We start from the raw sequence: 20838 nt of genomic DNA, 5'->3' as shown, positions 1-20838 counted from the left end.
TCAACATTTGAAAACTTGTGGTAACTGCGCTCAAAACAAAAATCAAAAAAAGAAACCTGCTGGCTTACTTCTTCCTTTGAGTGTGCCACCAACCCCCTGGCACACCATCTCCATGGACTTCATCACCGATTTGCCTCCTTGTGAAGGGTTTGACACGATCATGGTGGTGGTGGGCTTGTTCTCCAAGATGGCACATTTTATCGCATTGAAAGGATTGCCGTCAGCCTCAGTGCTGGCAAAAACCTTTTTGGAGAATATTGTGAAGTTGCATGGCTTTCCTACGGTGATAATCTCTGATCGAGGAAGCCAATTTGTCTCTAAGTTTTGGAGAAAATGTTGCGAGTTGGCTAAAATAGATGTACGTTTGTCCACCAGTCATCATCCACAAACTGACGGTCAAACTGAGCGAACCAATCAAACCTTGGAACAGTACCTTAGATGTATGTTACACCAACTAGAAGACACCTGGCTAAACGTTTTGTGGATAACTGAATATGCATATAACAATTCTGTCCATTCCTCCACTGGTTTGAGTCCTTTTTACACCTTGCATGGTCGACATCCACGTACCTCAGCTTACGATCCACCTGAACCGATGGAAATGCCAGCAGTAAAATCTCTGCATGAAAAAATTGCAACTGCCATAGCTCAAGCTCGAGAACAATTATTATCTGTGGCTAAAGAATCCCAGAAGAAATTTGCTGATGACAAGAGATGTGTTGCACCAGAGTATAAGGTGGGAAATTTGGTTTGGTTAGCCACTCGAAATCTGACCTTGAAGGGATCTAGAAAATTCCTTCCCCGCTTCCTGGGACCTTTTGCCATTGAAAAAATCATCAATCCCGTGGCCATGAAGTTAACCCTTCCAAAAACCATGAAAATCCATTAGGTATTTCACGTATCTCTTTTAAAACCTGTCTATCCAAACACACGAATTTCCGAAGCACCAGCCCCTTTGGTTGTGGAAAATGACCAGCTAGAATATGAAGTCAAGGCCATCTTAGATTCCAAGATTGTGCGTAATAAGCTATTCTACTTAGTGGATTGGAAGGGTTATGGCCCTCAAGACAGAACTTGGGAACCCTGCGAGAATGTTCATGCCCCTAGGTTACTCAGAATCTTTCACCGCAACCACCCGACCAAACCAGGGAGGGGGAATTTCAGTTTAGGAGGGGCATTGGGGGGGAATACTGTCATGACTACTGGGTCCCCCCTCAAAGGAATTTCCAAAATTTCCTGGGTGGCCGCTTACAATTCCTGGTCAAGGATAGGTAGGGTTGGGCTATGCTACTAGGGCTCTTCCTCATCAACCAACATGGCCGCCTGATGTTACAGCCCTAGATTGGGCAAGCGGTCTAGTTTTCTGTCACTCTGGAGTACTTAAGCCCCTCCCCTTTGTTCAACGGCGCTTCGCGTCTTCAGCTGTGTTCAGCGGACGCTTACCGCGGTTCATCCCTCTGACAGGAATTCCTCAGTTCCCTTGTGATTCATACATACCCCCTGTTTAGTGCCATAGTCATTGTTTTCCCGTGCCATTCCGCTACTACTATTCCGTGAGCTCTGTGAGGAGTTGGCTTTTGTCAGTGAGGAGTTGGCGGGAGACGCATTCCTTTTGGCGTTTCGTCTGTGAGGAGTTTTCGAGACACTCTTCCCTGTTCTGTCTCCTTTCCACAGCAAGTATCATTTACATCATTAGCTGTCTCCACTGATTATCCCCTCTGCTTGCATTCGTTTTCCAAGGGCAAGTGTATGTTTTCTTCGCCTAGTATTACGGAGCTGGGGGGGGTTTAGTGTGGAGATTTTGTTTCTAGGAACAGAGGTGTTCCGTTTTTTCTGTCACAGTTAGGTACACGAATTCTACACATGAAGGTGCCTTAAAAGTTACATGTTCGCGCACGTTCAGTTTTAGACACATTAGAGTGTTTCTTGCAAGGAATTCGTTAGCAATATTATTTCTGGCCGGGAATTGTCAGGAATAGCACTTTTGAGGTAGTTCCAGGAGAACCGGAGAATAACCTTACCTCTCCAGTCACAGTTGTGTTGTTGGAATAGGTTGAATGTTTTTCCACCTCACCATTAGGCATTTTCTCAACACCCTACATTCCATATAGGGCTGTCCTTCTCCGCTTGTTTTGTTCACTCCTAATCTAGCCCTTCTTCAGAACACGCACCCCTGCGCAGAAGCAGGATGGAGGGCTAACCAATTCACCAACTAAGGTAATGGAGCAATACAGTTGCTGGGATTTTTTGACCTATAATATTTTCCCTACGTTAGGACGCATTCCAATTGTTCTCGTGTTGTGATTTGTTTTCTGTGGTATAGAAAGAGAGTCCCGTTGGGGTAGTGAACAACAGACAACTGCGCACCCTGAGAAGTTTCAGAATATCACGTGGTGTCCCCGAGGAGTCTAAGGTAAGCGTTACAGTTGGGGTTTGGGAAAGCGAAACGTCGCTGGGAGTGACTCCTGTTTAGGGGACAAGGACTCCCATTCCCAGGGGGAACTCTGTATACCAAAGGTATTATCTGCCTATTTGGCAGTAAGAAATTCTGATACAACTATGTGTTTGGCTCAAGGTAATGCTGAACTTTCAACATGCTTGACAACCTGTGGTGAACAATAGGTCCCTTCTCAATAATAGAGCAAGAATAACCCTTGAATGGAGGAGGGAAAACCCAGTGCAGAGGCGAGTCTCAGACGTGAGAACATCGGCATGGGGAGGAGCCCCGCAAACCAGCTGAAACCAGCTTCAGCGCAGAAGGTGGAGATGCCAGAGGGAGACAATGTATGCCGGACAAGGAAGTGTACGAGGCCAGAGAGGCAGAGACCGCACAGAGCAAACTGGACCTGGAGGCGTGACCACATGCAGGACGTGGTGGGCCAGGTGCCCGGGAACAGACACTGAGTGCAACGATGAAGGAGAGTGCTGCCGACATTTACGAGACAGACTCTCACTGGAGCAAGCACAGCAACACAGCAGGTACGTGGGTTGTCCACATCAGAGGGAGGAGATGAGAAGAGAGAACGAGTGGAAAAGAGGGAAAGACTACTCTGGCCCCATTCAAAGGTCACAGGGACCTAAGGGAAGAGAGAGAAAGACAGAGACAAGGAAAAGTGTTAAGGGAACCCGAGAAACCCAAGCAGCATGAACCTCGAGAAGGGTCAGAAGGGCCCAAGAAAACAAAGAGAACCAGAAGCAGGGAGGATTCAAAGGTACCCTAAAGAAATAAGTGAGATATTGGGTTTTGGGGCCCCCAAAAAGTCACAGGGCAACAGGAAGCAGAGTGCAATCATATATCACTGGAGCACAGATACACCCAAAATGTGGTCAATGTGTGGAGAGATGGACCAAGTTGGTGGAAAGGGATCAGGGAAATATCCCTCACCTAAAAAAGTTTGGACATTTTGTTTTTCTAGGAACTTCAGATGTTTTTCAAACTTTGGGGAATTCTGACAAACTTTGGAAAGGCTGGCAAGATCTGTTTTCTTTGGGTGGAACTTTTGTTTACTTCTAACCACTGGATCCAGACTCAGTAGGGACTCCTGAGACAGCTAGAGACATGTTTGGGAAGAATCAGGAATGCTGGGCACTCAAACTGTAGTGTTTGGATCAGTTTTGTGGACCGGTTTGGTCCGAGGACTATTTTTATTTTGTACAAGCATCTTAGATTAGTTTGCTTAGGAAGGGAACTGCCTTTTAGTAGAAGTCAGTCAGCAGTTTCCTTTTCATTTAAATAAAACTAAAGTCAGACATGTCATGTCCTCTGGTCCGAGTCCTTCTTCTGGCTTGCCACAATTGCAAGAAGGCCAAATGTCACATCATCAACTTCTCAGGAACCATGGTGCTAAATTCCCTGATTGATAGGAAGGGTTCAGCAGTTGTCCCATCTGCCGACTGAGAAGATTGCTAGCCTACAGAAGTAACAGTGAAGGTCTTGTGGGAAGAGACATGATATATAAGAACCAAAGTTGTCTTGGTCAACATGGAGCTATCAGAATAAGAGAGCAATTTTTCAACTGTCTGAACAGTCTCAGAATCAAGAGGATAGAGAGAAGGTATGATTTCTTTCTAATTTGAACGCCACGACAGGGACGTCATTTAGTGGTCGCCAGGGGTCGCAGTTGCGACCCCTGAGGTCTCCCTTGCTACCCCTGTGGTCTCCCTTGCTACCCCTAAAAAAAAAAGATTTTTTAACACTTTTTTCTTTTTTTAAATTGAGGCTCCTGGGCTGTGACCAGTAGCATGTGGCTCTTTGTTTCTAGAGTGGCTGGTTTTGTGATAACTATAGCCAGTAAGATAGCTGAGTGGGTTGAGAGCTCGCTGCTGCAATGTGTATATGATCTGTAGGTTGCAGGTTCCACTCCTGGCAAGGTCAACACAGCCTTTCATCCTGCTGAGGTTGATAAAGGTGTACTGACACAGGTTGGGTGATATTGTATGTATGTTTGTTCTATATGAAGCACTTAAGCGTAAGTACTATACAATAATACATAATTATCTTTTGGCCCAGGACGTCTGCTTGCATTCATAGGAATTTAGTAATATGGGACTATACACACTGATATTAACAATACATATGGTGATCCATTCTTGTATGAAATATGTTTCACTTTACAGCGATATCGTAACCATATATTTCGTAGTGTACTTAGAAACAATGCTATGTGATGTCACTTCCTGTTTTGTCAAGGGTTGAAAGGTTGTGTTCCATCGCTTCCTGTGATGTCACTTGGCGGTGGGGTCAAATGACCTCACTTCCAGTGATGTCACCAGAGGTCAAGGGTCATGTGATGTTACTTTCGCTACCCCTGGCATTTTGGTGAAATGACATCCCTGTGCCATGATGGAGCGAAGTGTGGCTCTAAGTGAGCAGTCGGCAGTCAGCATTTCTTCATTGCTAACTTTGGCCAGCTGTGGACTACAGTACTTTTAGTACGGAGGGCTGAGTTCTTGTCTGTTTGTTCTGGGGTTGACAAGCCGTGCTGGAACACAGGCTTCAAAAGCCCACTGATCTATTTGAACTCTAGTAAACAACATATCAAAACTCATGAATCCACCTTTGGTTGTGAGTTTGTTTCCACGCCCTGGAAAATCCTCACTGTTGCCTCTTGGCACTGGACTTACCATCAGCTTTCCACCGGGTGACTGCGGGGCCATGCCCCTTTGAGCCTGGTGGTTGAGGCGAGTGCAAGCGGCCTGTAAAAAATTAATGTTGGTCTGTTGAGGGGCCGGGAGGTGCCGTTCTAAGTTACATACTCTCTGCCACTTTACACATACCCTGCCACCTCGCCTCGCTGACTGTTGCCTGTGGTCTACATACTTACACTATGAAGTTAAAGTCTATGTATATAGTGGGCCTGCGCAGTGAAAACGCATGGAAGGGGTAACGATCTAGGACCCCAACACATACCCGTAAATCCCAGAAAGATGCCCCGAAAACCAAAAAGGGGAAAAAAGACTGTGGTCTCAATGGCTGTGTCCTGACCACTACACATTCAAGGATCACAGGATGTTTCCTAGGATTGCCTAGTGCCTCTGCTCAATTGGAAAGCAATAGTGTATCAGACCCGCTATTAAACTCTGATTTACATCTTATGCAGCGAGGTACGAAGGTGAGTCTCCCTACAATAACTAACTCACACGCCAGTATGCCCAATGGAAATAAAATGCATTTGTCCTGTTCTACCCACTGCCTAGATAATAATGGTTCCTTGTTGAACCTATGCAGGTCTCTACAACGCAATTCCCTCAAGGCATGTGCACCCACGAACAGTGATACCCTGACGGGCAACTTATCTAATAGCCCTAACCTCGAGGCACTGGCCACAGATTTGGAATCTGATGCTAACACAAACCATGAGCCAGAGAACACGACATTGCATTGTGACCCGGAAAACACACACACAGGACTGGCATGCCTATTCACTACTTAAAGGTTATGCTGTCAACATTTTAAGCTCTGATGCCCTCTGCTCTGTTTTGGCCACGGACCACCGTGATCTGAAATTGCCAATGTCCAAGGTCCTGGAAGCTACGGGGGCCCACTGTCCGGGCCCAAACCCACAGTCATTGTTACAGTCATTGATCGTGAGGACCCAGTTTTTCCATCTCACGGGGTCCCACAAAGCCCTACAGACATGCGGGCAGCACGGATGGAGGCTGGGGCGATAGAAGGTCTGGGCTCCAGGATCTTTGTTTCCACTGATGAGTCTGAGATCTCTTGGAGTTCTGAAGATTCAGTAACAATTGCAGCCCAGAATGAAGAAGACGCATTGGAGGCGTTGTGTGCTGAGATTTCCATGATGGAAAAGTCCTTTCACTCAGTAGTCAATCCTGATACCACGAGGAGGGAGCAGAGGGGGGTGCCGCCCCAAACAAGCCAACGTATCATTCTCCTGTAACTTTGCCTAGTGGGTGGGACAGGCCCTTCAGGCCCCCAAGGACTGATGGCGTACACGCACCTAATAAATCTAAAACAATGAAGAAAGTGCAAGCCCATGGAACCAGGGTACCGTGATTCTGCAGGGGCCCGTGCACAGATGGGCCCTCCCAAAGCCCAGACCCACCTCGATTACCACCATGGAAGGCATTGGACCACGAAAGATAAAAACAAACAATAATGACAGTCCTGGGGTATTGACAATGCAGTGTCCAAACACTAAGTACTCTATTTCCACAAAACCCCAAGGCCATGATCGGTATGCAGCTGATATGGCCCTGATGGCGAGTGAAGGCCTAAACTGCCAAGCTACAACCCGACGGGCCTCTGATGCAAAGTTATTCATGGCTGCAATACCTAATACCTATAAATCGTCTAGGGGAAGTGGCTCCTACACCCCTGGAACTGACAACGTGGTAAACGGCCTCATGAAGCCGGGCCTACTAGTGAAAATTGAAGAGAACCATTCTTCTGACTTGAGCCCATTTCTTAAGAGGACAAACCTCCTCCGACCTTGGGCCATGATCCCTTGGCTATCCTTGAATACTTTTTCAGACATGCTCCAACTTAAACTTCCGAAGTGGGATAGTAGTACTAACTGGGTCCTGTTACGTGTTGCTTCACCTGTGGTGGTTTCTTTGTTGTGTGCCAGTGTGGATGCCCTGTATACCCTAGTTTTGAAACTATTAGTATGCTGTGACCCACTAGTAAGCTCTGGTCCCCCAATCTATACAATCCTGTGACGCATCCTAGGAGGCTGGACCGCCTGGCTGTGCCCCGGTGGTGTGGCAGTTCAAACGGCCCTCATTTAAACCAACCTGCTTGTTCGCACACCCAACCCAGACTTGAAACAGTGTATTGGGTTCCTCCGAATCAGAAGAAGGAGACTCCATGTGTTCCTTGGGGGGAATTGACCTCTAAGGGTAGCAAGTTGGAATACTCAGGGGCCTAGCCACCTTTTGCATCCTGAGGGTTATATTCATATACTGGCCAATTACAATATTTTGTTTTTTTATTACAGGAGACTTGGCTCGACTGCCCCTACAAGTTAAGGGCTTCCACCTCTACCAAACTATGGCTAACAAAGGCCCCAAGGGCATGCCTTTTGGGGTGCTCATTAAAGGAGTAAGCCACAACATAAGCTCATGCCAAGTGATGATGCCTATGACTGGATGTAACGTCCAAGCTGTAAAGCTGTGGTCAGATAAAGAGGCGGCCAATTGGAGGATGTTGGTCATAGACCTGTATATCCCTCCTCGCACCAAATGCTTGGAGGAAGCAAAATTACTCCTGGAAGTAGTTTTGACAGTAGGTGATGTGATGGGGATTGCCCCATTTTGTTTGGTGGGGATCTTAATGCAAGATGTTTAGATGAATTACAGTGTGCTGCCTATTATAATGTGGCTAAACAGTGTGTGATGTGACAGGGGAAAGGTAATAATAAGGGAAAACAATGTGTTACCTTCTTGAGGCAGTGGGACCTCACCATGATGAATGGTAGAACCAGGGGGGATATACCGGGCCAATATACTTGGGCTGGGAATAATAGCCAGGCAACCCTTGACTATTTGTTTGGGAACAAGGCTTGTCTCACGGCTACTCAGGATCTCTGTGTGATTTCTAATGATCGTATTGACCACGATATTCTGGCGCTTACTATTAATCTACAGCTTAATACGCAGGACTATCATGGTTGCTCCGGTTTACAGATCAACCATGCCGGGAACCGAATCCAATGGCCTGCCAGAAATCTCCAAAATGTGGGAAGGATGTCTCTGACCTCACCGGAGACGATATTAAGTCCCTGGATGCACTCTGTTGTAATGAGTTTGAAGCATGGCTACCTAAAGTAGGCTCTTGTTAAAAGAGGTACCTGCTGGTTTATAACAAAACTAACAACAAATTTGATAGTGCCATCCGCAATGATAAGAGACTTATGCATAGGGAAATTAGAGCAGTGCAAGGCTGTAGATGAACGGCGCACGAGAAGATAAGACGGGTCAAACGCATTAGGAACTACCAGAGTTGGCTAAGTGCTGGAAGTGTTCTATAAAAAATACTCATTGGCAAAGCATGATCTCGGTACTCAGGAGAGGCAATATTTGGGTAATGTTATCTAGGGCTAAAGGGGATAGTAGGGAAAACATCTTAAACCCTATCCTTGACCCTGAGTGGATCAGTTATATAAAGGGGAACGGAGGCTCTCCTGTTTGGGCCTCCTCCCCTCTATTTCTGACCAGGGGTTGGCCACTGATAATTCGGGAGGAAGAAATATAAACTACGATTATGAACCTTAAAAACTCCAGGGCCCCTGGGCCAAATGACCTTGCCAGTGCTGTATTGAAGCAGAATCCACCCAAGTGGGCTTCTATCTTAAAAATCTTATTTGACCAAGTGTGTGCAACACAGGAAATCCCGACCTCTTGGCAGCAGTCTGTGTTAGTATCGGTTTATGAAAAAGGTGATTGATCTTTAGGGGCTGACTACAGATTGCTGCCTCTGCTAGATGTCACAGGAAAAATATTTTCTACATTTGCCCATAGGACTTTGCTGAATTCGGTTGATGAGGCACAATTACTGAATTGTACGTAGACGGGTTTTCGCCCAGGGTGTTGTATCTCACATAACCTAAGGATCATGGATACATTGTTTAGAGAAGCCACGTCGCCCGTCGGGGTCCACATTGTATACCATCTCCGTAGACTTCTGGGCGGCCTTTGATGGGGTGTGCCGCGACAAGCTAGGGTTTAATATGTAAAACTGGGGGCACCCCCAATGGCTCATGAATGTACTTAAGGGCCTTCATTTTAATACACAAGCGCACATGCGATTGGATGACCAGGGTGGTTGGAACGCCCTAGTTATCACTTATAGGGGGGTAAAACAGGGCAGTATTCTGGCACGCATTTTCTATAACATCTATATGTCTGACCTACCCTCGCAATTCACCCAAGTAGTTGGTTGTTGCCCAAGAATAGGTGGTTGGGCAATACCTTGCATGATATATGCTGACGACTTGGTATTGTTTAAGTACACTTACAGTGGAGCGAGGGCCATGTTTGATACTTTGGTAAACTATGCTGTTGAAAATGACCTAAGTTTCAACATGGACAAAACAAAGGTAAAGGTGGTTGCGCCTAAGAAGGTTAAGTGCCCAGACTTCACCATCAGTTTGGGGGTGTTTGATATTGTGGGAAGGTACCCCTATTTGGGGCTGGAAATGAGTACTAACAGATCATATATCCATAAAAAAGAGGCCAAAATTATAAAGGCAAGACACATGGCCCATCTGATCGAAACGTTTGCAAACCAAACTGCAGGTTATTCTCTCAAGGGGATAATGACCCTCTACAGCCAGTGTCTTTGCCCTATGTACTTTATGGCTTAGAGGCCTTAGGCCATGGGTGATTTGCACTGGTTTGAGAAAATTAAGGGTTATTTTTGGAAGCGAATATTAAAATGACATCCCTCGACCCCTGTTGAATACCTCAGATTAGAATTGGGGTTCATCTCATTAAAGGTCCAGGCGATGATTAAGCAGGGGTTGTTCCATTTTAAGATTAACTCAAAGCCAAAATGCCAATTACTTGCTTTGCTGGGGCCCGCTCAAGGTATAAGTAAAAAGTCTAAAAGAGAGGAATTTAACAGCCTAATTGTTAGGCTGCATGAGAATATTGGTTGGTTCCCTGATTTCAAACGAGACTTTCGACTTGTCATCCTTCAACAGCTATTTAAAAGTAAACTGAAGAAATGGGACTGGTCAAATAATTATATGCAGCTATCTACACTGAGTACATATTCACATGTCTCAAATGTTACCCATCTGTTTTTGGGAGCTCAAAGTTATTTGAGACAGTGCCCCAGCCCAGTGGTACGAAATTGTATACTGAGACTAAGGACAAACCAATTCCCTTTGCTAATATTTTGTGGTGCCCTGATCAAGATCCCGCTTCAGCACAGGATCTGCCGCATATGTAAAACTCTGTGCACTCTTGAGACAGCTAAACACTTATTTACTCAGTGCAAAACATTGGGACCGGCTATTATGACCACAATGGTTGGTTGTGTATGACTATGATTCTATAAAAAATTACACATTTTATCATTTTTGCCTTAATACGGAGAGTGAAAGTGTACAACTATCCTTGTACCGACTTTGGTGCATAGTTGTGAAATTATTACCCAAGGATAATTGATTATGTTTAGGGTAACTATCCCCCCCTTGCTACCGTACAGAGAAAGGCTTACGGAATTGATTGATTGCACTAATAGTTCCTTTTAAATTGAACTGTATTATTTTTACAACAGCGTAAACTTAAACAAACAACTTCACATTTTGTGGGCACATTATCCCACTATACCCAATCTTGCAAAGAGGAGATACAACCATGCTATTGAGTCGTGAATTATACAAATCTCTGACAGTAAGAATTAGATTTTTCCTGGTGCATCTTTGCGGTTAGTGCAAGTTCGGATAAGCGATTGAGAAGAGAATAAAGGAAAACAAAACAGGAACAAACTGTTTCCCTTTTCCCTCTCCCCACCCCTTAGCCCTTTGGTCTGGAGACCGGACAAAATGCTTAACCAGTGGGACAACAACAGTACATGGATATCGGCAGTAATTTCATTGGAGGTGCAATATGGTACCTTGCCTCTGCTGCACAATGTGGCACCTTATTAGTAGTGGTAATGTTGCAGTCCTGTCCAAAAAGAACGAGCTGAGGCTCGAACTGTAACTATTTCTCACAGTTTAGGTGGGTACTAATTTTATGATTGGCTCATCCCCTTTTCGAGAGATGGAATGGTGTTAGATGCCCACGAAGTAAAAGCCGACAATTCAACATTTTATATTGCATCGCTATCGTTGAGGACCATACAGACCTGTACAGTGTGGACCAAATGTCAGGTTTGCTCTGCAGTTCAAGATCCCTTTCCCAGTGAGCTTGCGGCGTGGGCCGGTGTCCATTAGTCAGATAACGTTGCATATAGTTGCAAGACTAAGCCTTTTGTGCTAGTATGTGAATCTAGGATGTGTTCAAAGGGAGTTAGAGGTCTTTTCAGCTTGTCATTCCAGCATTGCTCTGATAGGGCTCAACGAAGTTGCAGATAAATGAGAGGGGGGATATCATGCAAGTGCAACACTGGTTCTAACTCACTTTTAGATATCCTTTTACCTTTGTGCCACATTTGTGCCGCTTTGATTAATCCAGCCTCATACAATGTACGGAAGAGCCCTAGGTCTGTCATTAAGTCCCTTATTGGGGAGGCCCATATACAGTTCAACAGGGAGGGCCACAAATTAAGTCCTCTCATGTCTGTGCTGTTTGCCACAAAGCCCAGAACACTGCCAGAATGGGGTGAGTCCCAATTTTTCTGGGGTGTTTACCTTTGTGGGACCCATAGCTGACTGTGGCAAAAAGTCTGTTTTCCAATGTGAACCATTGTTTCTCCTTGTTTTCTCTCAAATGGTCCACTATTATCCTAAACTGGGCCGCTTTATAATATTTGTATATATCTGGATAGCTTGTCCCACCCTCCGTTTTCGGGAGCATAAGGGATTTGTATGCAATCCTGTGTCTCTGGCCTGCCCAGAGAAAGGCGAGGAGTTCTCTTTTCATCTTGGTCAAAACGACATCTGGGATTTTAACGGGTAGAGATTGAAACATGAGTAGCAGTCTGGGGGCATGTTCGTTTTGATCGTTGTAATGCGTGCCGCCCAGGACAAGGTCATTTTTCCCTTGAGTAATATTTGCCCATAGTTGGGGATAATTTTTCTCATACAGATCACTTAATTGGCTGGTGAGTGTTACATCCAGGTATTTAATACCCATTACATTTATTTGAATACTGTGTTGTTGCATGTTATATCATACTCGGGAACTATTTGATGATAATGGCATGGCCGTGGTCTTCTGTATGTTCATTCGAAACCCAGAGTGCTGGCCATAATCAGTGATTGTTCGCAATAATACTGGGACTGAAACATCAGGGGCAGTTAGATATGCAAGGATGTCGTCCGCAAAAATAGCCAATTTGTATTCCTTACCATATCGTAGTAGGTCTTTGATGTCAGTATTTTGAAGAATTGCTTGTGCTAATGGTTCGACGACTAACACGAATAGCAAAGGGGACAGGGGACATCAATGTCGTGTGCCCCTGCTCAATTGGAAGATCCCTGATGCAACCCCATTTACTACCACTTGCGCTGACGTGTTCTTGTATAACGCTAGTGCTCCAGTGGCCCACTGCCCGGCTAGGACTACTTTTGTGAGTACTGCGCTCAAGAAGGGCCATTCCACTCTGTCGAACGTCTTTTCGGCGTTAATGGACAGCAAGCTAGGGTCTAGGTCATCTTTGTTTAGACTAGCTATGAGGTCTAGAGTTTTACGGATGCTATCTGAGCCCTGTCTTTCCTGGACATTCCTCGTCTGGCTGCTGTGTATGAGCCTCAGTAAAATACTCCCAAGGCTCAATGCTTGGATGCTTGCATACATTTTTGCATCCACATTGATCAGTGAGATTGGGCAATATGAGTCTTTCCCTTCTTTAGGAAGAAGCATGATTCTGTCTTGGGTGAAAGAAGATGGTGCTTCCCCTGTTACTAGTATGTCGTTGTACAGCTTTGCTAAAAATGGGGTCAGAGATTGCCCAAAGGTTTTATAAAAGGCTGGAGTATATCCATCTTGCCCGGGAGTTGACCCGGCCTTGAGTTTAGCTATTGCCTGCAGCATCTAAATGTTGCTGATTGGTCCATAGAGTACCTCAGATTCTTCCGGGGTGACTGATTTCAATGGTAGATCTGCTAGGTATTGGTCATTACCGTTGGGATCGTTTTGAGCCTCTGAGGCGTACAATGCAGCATAGAATTGTGTAAAGCGTTGCATTATCTCTAGAGGAGTAAGTAGTGGGATCCCAGACAGGGTTTTAATTTCTGAAACCGCCCTGTCTGCCCTTTGCACCCTCAGTTTGGCAGCTAGCATGGAGTGGGTTTTGTCTCCTTTCTCAAAGTATTTTTGTTTTAAAAAACAGAGCTGAGTCAAGACTTTCCCTTTCCACCAAGTTCTTTCCGGAGCTCTTCCATGTATTGGACTTTGTTCTCAGCAGATTGTTTTGACTATATAACAATGCTTCTTTGGCCTTCATTTCCTGCCTCAGCGCTGTTTCCCTCAACAGGCAGACCCTTAGTTTGCTGTTCCTTCAGCTATCAACACCCCCCTCCAGGTCGCTTTTGCTGCTTCCCAAACCGCAATGAGTGTTGTTTCCCCATTATCGTTGATTGTGAAGTATTTACCAATCAGATCCCATAATTGTTCTCAAACGAGAAAGTCTCTGTAAAGAGTATCATTGGACCGCCATCTACATGATGGAGGCTTGGTGGGTCCTGCATCTAGGGTTAGAACGGCCATATCATGGTCCGACCAATCTACGACTGCTATACTGGCGGATACTATTTTGTGTACATGCCTCTCCTCTATTAATACATAAGGCCTCATTACAACTGTGCCAGTCTGGTAACAACGGTGCTGGTAAGCCTACAGGCACTGTCGTTACCGGACTGGCACAGTACGACCCTGCAGGCGGGTGTCGTCCCGCCTGCTACAGTCAGACCTGGTAGGCGGAACAAGCACCCGCCCGCAGGGTTTCACGGAAGCACCAGCACCATGGTCCCCATTCCCATTGAGTGACAGCGATGTATCTGCCTTCTTTGTGTCTGAATATGCGAGTGACCAAAAGACCCAAGGAGGCTTTATATAATATGCCCATCCCTGTTTATTTAATTGTGTTGGAAGCCCAGACAACGACACCCAGATGTTTGCCGCTAAGCGGGTATTCTTCCCTCTGTTTGTATTTGGTTTCCTGTATACATAGTATTTCTAAGTTTGATTGCTTGAACTCCCTCAAGAGCATCAAGTGTTTTTGAGGTGAGTTGAGTCCTTTCACTTTCAATGAGCCACACCAAACTGTTTTGCTAACCCCCATCTCTGGTCCAATATTTGCTTCTGGACGCAATGGACGTCGAAAGTGAGCTGTTCAATGTCGAGCTGTTGGTTAGTGATGAACATTGTGTTTGCCCAAATGGCCAATTCCAGAGTTTAAGCCTGCTTGAGTATGTGTTTCCCCAATCCTTTGTACACCATTACCCCCCATTCAACCCATGGAAAAAACACATTTAACAATAACATAGTTATAAGAACGAACAAAGAGATGCCCTAAAGAAAAAACTAGGGCCACTCCCAGGTGTTTCCTTGCTGTCCCGGGAGCATTGATACCATAATCAGTTGCGACGTGTGTGGGCTATCCTTGTGTAGGTCTCTTGAGTCCTAGCTGGAGAAGTCTGATAGGAAGACTCTGCTTAGTGGATGCGCTTGGGTGCCTGTCAGCTTTGGGGAAGATTGTTTTTTCCATCAATTACGACTTCGATGTGAGCGGATCGCTATTGGATCTCACGATTTCAGAACCAAGATATTCACTTCACGGGGTATGAAACCTACAGTACTTCCTTGGCCCGTTTGCCTCGCCCCATCTAGGTAAGCGCTCGACACGTGCTCCCTTTAAGTGAGCAGAATTTCTATTTTCACCCAAGGAAGTTCTCCTGTTGCTTCCTCGCAGCTTGTTACTCTGTAATCTTCTCCTCTGCTTTTGAAATTCAATGAAAACGGGAAACCCCAAAGATATCTAATCCCTTTATCTCTTAGCCATGATGATAATTGAGCACAGTCTCTCCTCTTTTGTAGAGTGATTAAGGATAGATCTTGGTAAATCTGTATTTTTGATCCTTCAAAGTCAATTGCCTCTCGGCTTCTTGCTTTGTCTACAATGTCCGCTTTCTGTTTGTAATGGTGGCATTTTTTTTAAAATTTTTATTGAGGAGTTTTATACATTTTACAACAGGAAACTGCAAAACAATTCAACACCCCCAAGTCCCTTACCCCTCCCCTACCCTTCCCTCGTCCCCATGGAATCCCTGCAATCCAATGTCCCTCAAAGTAGCAACACTCCCAAAACTCCCAAAACTCTCGCTCCCCCCTATCCCCCTATCCCCACCCACGCCCCGCCACCCCTCAAACATAGCTCATCCGGCTTGAAAATCTAGCAACTTAAGTCTCTGTGGTCGCCATTGTTCCCGAACGTCCCCCTTCAAGTTGTCCAAAGTCTCTCCCCATTCCACTGCAAAATCCCCCAATTTATTGTTAGCTGCAAATGTGGCCCATTCTAAAGACAGTATTTCCCACATTTTCCTCAACCAGTCTTGTTCCATCGGAATCTCAGGGCTTTTCCACCTCTGGGCAATAAGGGCAATCGCAGCCAATATGAAGACTATTCGAGCTCTGCGTTGTCCCACTCTCATCCCACCCTCCCCCGATTCCAGACCTCTGCCCAAGAGAATCACCCGAGGGTCCTGGCCCACACCTTCCCCCAGGGCCTGGGTCAGAGCCTGCGTGACAACCACCCAGAAAGACTTGGTAGCCGGACAATCCCACCAAATATGAGTTACTGTCCCCTCTTCGCCACAGCCTCTCCAACACCTATTTGAAACCCCTGGGTAAATTGCATGCAGACGGGCCGGCGTGTAATGGCAACCAAGCAGATACTTATACCAGGCCTCCTGAAGTAGAACAGCCCTAGCCACCTTCGGAATCAGCCTCCAGAGTCTCACCCACTCCTCCCATTCCACCACCTCACCTCACCAATCATCTCCTCCCAGCTGAGCATATATGTCCATTTAGTGATCGGGCCCATCACCTCTAGCAACCTATAAAGATCCGAAATCAACCCCCTGGATCCCCCATGTGTCAGTAAATAGCTCTCAAAAGGAGTCAACTCACAAGTTGCCGCTGTACGAATCTCCGTAGACATCACCCAATGTCAGAGTTGGAAATACCGGAGCCTTTCCCCCTCGCCTACACCAAATTCCCATTTACAGTCCTCGAAGGATTTTACTTGCTGATTACAAAACGGATCCCTAATGACCCTACATCCCCCTTCCTCCCACTGCTGGAAAGCCCCCTTTTCCAACCCCAGAGTAAAATCCCCATTATTAAAGAGGGGGGTGAATGGTGACGGGAACGTGGTAATCCCCAATTTCCTCACAGCTCATCCCATATAGATATGCGCCGGTCTAAGCCTACGCGGAAGCCACAGTACCTCACCTAGATGGTGCCGAGCCACCGCTCTATCCATCTTAACCCAGTGCTTAATATAATCTGCTGGGAACCACTCCCTAATTACCCGCAGCTGTGCCGCCTCATAATAGCGTCGGAAATCTGGCAAAGCCAGTCCTCCCCTCCCTCTTGATGCAGTCAACAGTCGCTTAGCCAAGTGCGTCTTTTTGCCGTCCCAGATAAATGCATTAGCTGCCCTGTTCAGTTCCCTAAAGAAGCTAGCCGGGATAGCCAATGGAACAGATAGAGCTGCCGCAGGAGGATCACCATTTTCAGCACCGCGCCCCGGCCAAGCCACGATAATCTTAGAGAACTCCACTTCCTCAGATCCTTTTTAATTGTGGTCAAAAGGGGAGGATAGTGTGCCCCAAACCAACCTGATAATTGAGGAGTAACCTTGATCCCTAGATACCATATCCCTCCCGGGCTCCACTTAAAAGGTGAAGACTCCCTCAGGGCTGTGGCCTCCACTCCCTCCAACGAAAGATTTAACACTTCAGATTTCTGAAGATTAATCTTTAGGCCTGAAACCTCCCCAAATTTGGTTAAGAGCGCCATACACGCCCCAATGGACTTTCTTGGGTCCGTCAATGAGAGTAACATGTAATCCGCGAATGTGGCCACCTTATGCTGCTGCCCCCCAAAGGGGACACCCCGGAGCCTCCCTCATTGCCACCAAAAGTGGTTCCAAATACAAATGGTGGCATTTTGCAATTACCGATCTTGGGCTGTTGCGGGGGCCTCCTCCCCTATGGATTCTGTCGAACTCTATTGCTGTAGTAGGCGGTACATCGAAGAGAGATTCAACAAGCTTCCTGACCTGCTTTTCCACTGTTTGTGGGGTCTCCCCTGGGGAATCGTTTAAGCCAGTTATCCTTATATTCGCGCTTCTCTCTCGGTTTTCGAGATTATCGATTTTCGCTGCGAGATCTGCTTCCTTCTGTTCTAAGTCTAGGAAGCGGCTTTCAATTTATTTCTGCAACGGCAGAGGATTGCTGCAAATTTTCGACTGCCGCAATCCTGTCTTCCAGTGGGCAGACCCTTGTCTGGACTGCGGTTATCGATGCAGAGATGCTGGTTTTCATTGCTCTGATTTCTTCAAGGAGCAATCGAACATATGCTTTTGTTGAGGCATCTTGGTCTTCGCCTTAGCTGATTGAAGTGGCTCCTCCATGTTGGCGGTACTGTGACGAAACGCTTGCAGGGTGGACTTCATGTTGGTGTCCAGCTTGCAGTTTTTCTGAATCACTGGCTAAGTTGGGTTGACGCCAATGGTTAATGGGTTGTTGGTCCAAGGCAAAGGAAGCAACCCTCTGTGTTGTCTTCCAGTGGTTTGTGAAGCGCCTAAAGAGATGGTTGCAAGGTGATTAGAGATGCGTCGCTTGGTCAAGCTCACTTTTCATTTGGATGGCAAACGTGGCTATTTCTTTGTCGCTTCTCAGTAAGGTATTAGACCATTGCCATTGATAATATGTTTCAGCAAGGTGCGAGTGCCTCAACGCCTCTTTTCATATGCATACATGGGCCCATGGCGCCTTCCCCTTCCCCTGTGTTTGTATCTCACATTCAGCACTTCACCACAGTTCTCTTTATGGGGGTAGCTCGTGAATTCTAGGGAGCGGTGAAGTATGTAGCGGGAGCCACTTCGCTTGGATGTCTCTCGCCTGTTTACTCACGGCTGCCTCTCAAATACATCTCTTTGATGTCCGCCATGGTGTTGATGGCTTGCACATAACGACCTGAGAAGGACTTCAACGTATTGGCCCAAGTATGTAGTTAAGTGGTTAATAGCCTTGCGGGTCCTCTGACTTGTTTCCCGCTGGGCTGTGGCTTTACCCTGATATATGACCGGTGAGGTGCTGTCATTGCTTGGCTTTCTCTGCACTTCACGGATGCTTGTTTGTCTGCATTTGCTTTCTGCCCGACGCAGGGTGAGATTGCCTGGGTGGTCCGCTCTGATCTGATTTGCCCAGCAGTAGCTTCCTGCTAAACATCGAGGCCGACTTTCATGACCGGGAGCCCTGGAGCTGGTAAGCCGCTGCAATGATCTATGTTGCACTGACCGCGCTGCGATTCCTGCTGGTCTCACTCACCCAAAGTTTTTTCGACATGTGCCCCGTGCCTTCACTCATCCTCCGGTGCATCCATGTCAACTAATTGCTCAGTTCAGCCGCAGTACGCTGTCATTATTTCTCAGTTGTCAAGGGAGGTGCGAATTTAGGTGACCATTTCGCCTGCGCCCCTTAGCGGTCTCTCCTTTTTTTTTATTTCAAACAATATATTTTAATGTTTTTTTAATACAACAATGGGGTCAAATCGGAGTACACATGCAGGTACGACTTAGTAATGTGAGAAAACAACAATAACATCGGGCAGTGCATTTACTGAGTTTCCAATATTGAACAGTTCTATTGTCATGGGTCGGAGGATAGGGAAGAGATCAAAGGCCCGATTCACAGGCGCAAGGGCCGCGTGCTGAGCAGGAGTCTGCGCCAGCCGTGGCGCAGAGAAATCTTTGCGCGGCACACATATTCATGGATTCCCAGAGGCATCAGTAGCCGTCACACAATAACAGCAAGCTGCATGAGTAAAGCCCCCTACGCACAGCAAAAAGCAAGTGAAATGCCTAACACGGCGCAAGCCTCCGCGCCATCCCTGGGCCAGCATACAAACCCCCAGCTAAACAGCGCGGAAACACCCCACTATCCTCGGGTGCACCCCATAGAAAACGCGTGCCCTCCCACGCAAGGCCTGCCCCTTCACCAGCCAAATCGCGCGCCAACACCTCGCAATCCCCGGCGACACCCCAGTATAATTGCACGAAAACACCCCGCGAACCCCAGCCACAACCCAGCATAATTGCGCAAAAACACCCCGCGATCACTGGCCGCACCGCAGCATAATTGCACAAAAACACCCAGCGATCCCCGGCCACCCCAGCACAATCGCGCAAAAAGACCCCGCAGTCCCCGGCCACACCTCAGCGTAATCTTGCAAAAACGCCCTGCGATCCCTGGCCGCACCCCAGCCAAACAGCGGGAAAACACCCCGCAATCCCCAGCTGCGCCTGGGCCAAATCGTGTGTAAAACACATGGGGATCACCGGCCGCACCCCAGCGTAATTGCGCAAAAACAACCCGCAATCCCTGGCAGCACTCCAGCCAGATTGCACGAAAACATCCAGCGATACCCGGCCACACCCCAGCGTAATTGCACAAAAACACCCCGCGATCCCTGGCCAAACCCCAGCAAAATCGGACAAAAACACCCTGCGAACCGCGGCCACACCCCAGCGTAATCCGAGTGAAAACACCCTGCGATCCCCGGACGCACCTCGCATAATCACGCAAAAACACCCTGCGATCCCGGGCCACATCCCAGCCACATCCTGTGAAAACACCCTGTGATCTCCGGCCGCACCGCAGCGTAATTGTGCGAAAACACCACGCGATAACTGGCAGCACCCCAGCCAAATCACGCGAAAACACCACGCGATCCCTGGCCGCACCCTAGCATAATCACGTGAAAACACCCCGCGATCCCCGACTGCACCCCAGCCAAATAGTGCGAAAACACTACGCGATCCCTGGACGCACCCCAGTGTAATTGTGCGAAAACACCCTGCGATCCCCGGCCGCACCCCAGCCAAATTGTGCATCTGCACCACGCAATCTGCGGCATGCAGCGCCCTCCAGACAAGACACCCCAGCCTCCATCCCCCGTGACCACACCCTGCAGGCAGCCCCCTCCACATGGGATACCCAAGCCCCCATCACCCGTGACCACACCCTGCAGACAGCCCCCTCCACAAGGGATACCCCAGCCCCCATCACCCGTGAACTCACCCTGCAGGCAGCCCCCTCCACACGGGTCACCCCCACCCCAAGTGACCCCACCCTGCAGGCAGGCCCCACCAGACGGGACACCCCCACCAGAGCCCCCATAATCTGTGACCACACGCTGCAGGCAGCCCCCTCCAGTCACAGTCGCATCTTATACACATACACATGAACACCATGCATGCACATGAGGTTGACATCATCTATTGGTGTACAGCTGCTCCTACAGAACCATCATTGCAAACTTCTCCTCTAGGTCCAATGCTCTTGCTGATCTATGCATACTCTCCTTTACTGGTGTTTAGTTTCAATCCTCCATCAGGCACTCACTTCTGCACAACATTGCTAATATGACATATGCACAGCCTTCCTGACCACCAACATACTGGTGAATAGC

General features: G+C 47.3%; 1 protein-coding gene across 2 annotated transcripts in view; it reads right to left on the bottom strand.

Moving 5' to 3' along the window:
- The window catches only part of DMC1 (DNA meiotic recombinase 1), a 1020186-nt gene that overhangs the window by 961162 nt on the left and 38186 nt on the right, over nucleotides 1–20838 (bottom strand). The gene's annotated exons all lie outside the window — the stretch shown is intronic.

This window comes from Ambystoma mexicanum, chromosome 3q (genome assembly GCF_040938575.1).
Source record: "Ambystoma mexicanum isolate Mex_15411 chromosome 3q, UKY_AmexF1_1, whole genome shotgun sequence".
NCBI lineage: Eukaryota > Metazoa > Chordata > Amphibia > Caudata > Ambystomatidae > Ambystoma > Ambystoma mexicanum.
The sequence above is the reverse complement of the archived record's forward strand: the minus strand, read 5'-3'. Positions and strand labels throughout refer to the sequence as shown.